General features: G+C 52.9%; 1 long non-coding RNA gene and 1 other non-coding gene across 5 annotated transcripts in view; one reads left to right on the top strand and one right to left on the bottom strand.

The window, feature by feature from the left end:
* LOC144240081 (uncharacterized) overlaps positions 1-3123 on the bottom strand; it is a 28990-nt gene that overhangs the window by 7981 nt on the left and 17886 nt on the right. The window lies entirely within an intron of this gene.
* Positions 2898-2982, top strand: TRNAQ-UUG (transfer RNA glutamine (anticodon UUG)). Its single transcript has one exon. It is a non-coding gene; the product is annotated as a tRNA-Gln (tRNA).

Genomic DNA, 3123 nt, shown 5'->3' with positions numbered 1-3123 from the left:
CTCCAGGAGGTGCTGCTGAATGTGCTTCTCCCTCGTGGACCCCCCCCTGCCTTGACCCCCCAAATAGGCAGGAATCTTCTCAATCAGCAGCCATACAGCTCCAGATTGCTCAGCTGGGAGATAGAAACCAGACTTCTCTGGAATCTCTTCTGGAATCTCTTCCCTTCCCCAGCTTTTCTGCAAAGCTAATCCTTACAGTTTGTCCCCCACCGTACCTCTTTACTCATTTGGGCAAATATTTAGCAAACAGGATTAACTCTCCCTATGCCTTGGCCCTGGCAGACCTGGCTAATCGATCACAGAACTCTTTTCAGATGGGCTCCTGGGCCGCCACTACCCCTAGATCAGGGAGGAAACCTATTTGCCTCTTCACGTGAGTCAGGTCTAAATCATCGAAGGGGTAAATCTGTTTCAGAGGAAAAGGGCCAGTGCTTGCAATGAAGTCCTGTATCTAGGTTGAGACCAGGGAGGTCAATTCCAAGGACGTATTTTCTGTTTGACCAAGTAAGGGGAGACTTCAGGCACCTGTGGTTACATCCCGTGACACAGTGGAAAAACCACTGACCCCGAGCTGGAAAGTCCTGCCCTGTTCTGGGCAAAACGACTCACTTCCTCATTCTGCACACGGGGCTACAGGTCAGGCTGCTTGTAGCGAATTACCTTAGACGGGGCGATGGAAATAACTAACATTGATTTCTCTCCGTTCTGCAGGCTGGGAGGTCCCAGATAGAGGCGCTGGCTGATTCCGTGTCTGGTGAGGGCCCTTTTCCAGGCTGCAGACTGTCAGCTTCCACCAACTTCTTGCGACCTCACGTGGTGGAAAGAAATCCTCACTTCTTTTCAAAATTTTTTTAATGTTTATTTATTTTTGAGAGAGAGTGCGTGAGTGGCGAGAAGCAGAGAGAGGGAGACAGAGGATCCGAAGCAGGCTCTGCGCTGACAGCACAGAGCCCCACACAGGGCCCGAACTCACGAACCGCGAGATCGTGACATGAGCAGAAGTTGGAAGTTGGACGGTCAACGGACTGAGCCACCGGGCGCCCCAAGAAATCCTCACTTCTTACAGGTTGGGGGACTGTGGTGAGCTGTCCTTAGAGCCTGGAGGAAATGTCACCTCCTGGGGGGGAAGCAGTCAGAAAGGAGGTGAAGAATGAGCTTGGTGAGCTTACTGACCACAGACACCCCCAGCGTCCAGAAGGAAGTCCAGGTATAGGGCTGCTGGGCAATGACACTTACGGGGACTGTCCTGCTGCATGTGTGTTACTTCCTACTTCAGCTGCCTCTCCCGGCAGCCTCCCCGCGCTGTGCTCCCCAGCACTCCCCTCGAAGCCCCCCAACTATTCATCTCCCTCACTTATCTGTCGGGAATATTAGGGGCCTCCAGGCAGCACCCACTGCAGCTCGCTCCTCCCCAGGAGATGAGGTGGGTGCTCCCCCCTCTGCAGCTTGGACCCCTCAGCTACCTCCCCCCATCACCCTCCTCTCTTACTGGCACCTTCAGCCTCACCTCTGCTGGCTCCTTTCCTTCAGCATATACATTTGCTAAGAATAGTCCCAGTTTAAAATAACAACAACATGGGTGCCTGGGTGGCTGAAGTGTCCGACTTGGGCTCAGGTCATGATCTCGCGGTTCGTGGGTTTGAGCCCCGCGTCGGGTTCTGCGCGGACACTGCAGAAGCTACTTGGGATTCTCTGCCCCTCCCCCACACTCTCTCGCTCTCAAAAATAAATAAACATTTCAGAACAACGAACTAAGAGCTACACCCCCAAAACCCTCCTTCCATCTAGCATCTCCCTCCCGTGTTCTTGCTGGAAGAGAGGTTTACACTGGCTGACCTCACTGCTACCTCCCAGCCTCTCTTCAACCCACTGTGATTGGGTCTCGCTTGTCCTGGTCCAGCCTCCTCACCATCTGGTAAGGAAATAAAGAAAAGCCCCCTGCCAAGATCAGCGATGGCTTCTGGATTGCTAAATTCAGAATTTTGGATTTTGGCGCCTATTTACTCCTCCACTTTGTAGCTTCCCCACCACGGACCATCGCGTGGACATCTGTGACAGCCCTTCCCGGTCCTCTCTTCCTCAGGGACCCTTAAACGTTGGTGACCCCCAGGGTCCCATCAATGGTCCCTCCCCCAGCCCTCCCCACAGCACACCCTCTCCTGAGCCATCTTTTCAGACCCATGGCTTCTACTACTGTCTTTCCGCCTGAGAACGCTTAGTAGTAAGCAATATGTTAAAGAATGTAAAATAGTCGTGCACGAACTGAGAAAGGAAGACATTTGAGGGAGAAAGCAAAAATACTGGGTCCTTTCTACACTTCTGTGGGCAAGTCAGCACACCACCCGAGCTCTGATTTCTCATCCACAGGATTTGGGACAAGAATAGTACCTACTTCACGGGGTTGCTATGAGGCTTATGTGGGATAATTCTAGAGCACGCTCCCAGAGCATGTAGTTGTCAACATGGCGACAGTCTCTGTGACTTGTGGGGGCAGAGACGTGACGGAGAGAAGACAAGTCAAGTGGGAAATGGTAGTCTGGATCCAGGTTTTGAAACATGCAAGGGCAGTGGACTGGTGAGATCTTTGTCAAGGGCATTCCTAACCCGTGTCATGGGGCTGAGAGCGGAAGAGCAGGTTGCCGGTCTCCTTCGGGCCATCTGGATGACCTTGTGAGCACCTGACGTGGGTTCAGTGAATGGCTGGCCATGGTGCCATACGTGCACGTCCCAGGCATTCCTGAGATGGTCTGTCCTCAAGTGTAGGGGGTGCTGGTGGCTTGGGATGATAAACAGCTTAGAGCCAGGGAAAGAAAAGGTCACCTTCTGGGCTGTGTCGTGGGGGAGGAAACACAGTTCCCAGCAGAACGAGCGCTAGTATTTAAGAAGTACACTCAGGCGCCCGGGTGGCTCAGTCGGTTGAGCATCTGACTTTGGCTCAGGTCATGATCTCATGGTTCGTGGGTTCAAGCCCCGCGTCGGGCTCTGTGCTGACTGCCAGCTCAGAGCCTGGAGCCTGTTTCAGATTCTGTGTCTCCCTCTCTCTCTGACTCTCCCCTGCTCTCTCTCTCTCTCTCTCTCTCTCTCTCTCGGAAAGAAATAAAAATTAAAAAAAAAGAAGAAGAA

The sequence above is a fragment of the Crocuta crocuta genome, unplaced genomic scaffold (genome assembly GCF_008692635.1).
Source record: "Crocuta crocuta isolate KB4526 unplaced genomic scaffold, BGI_CrCroc_1.0 scaffold7, whole genome shotgun sequence".
Lineage (NCBI taxonomy): Eukaryota > Metazoa > Chordata > Mammalia > Carnivora > Hyaenidae > Crocuta > Crocuta crocuta.
The sequence above is the reverse complement of the archived record's forward strand: the minus strand, read 5'-3'. Positions and strand labels throughout refer to the sequence as shown.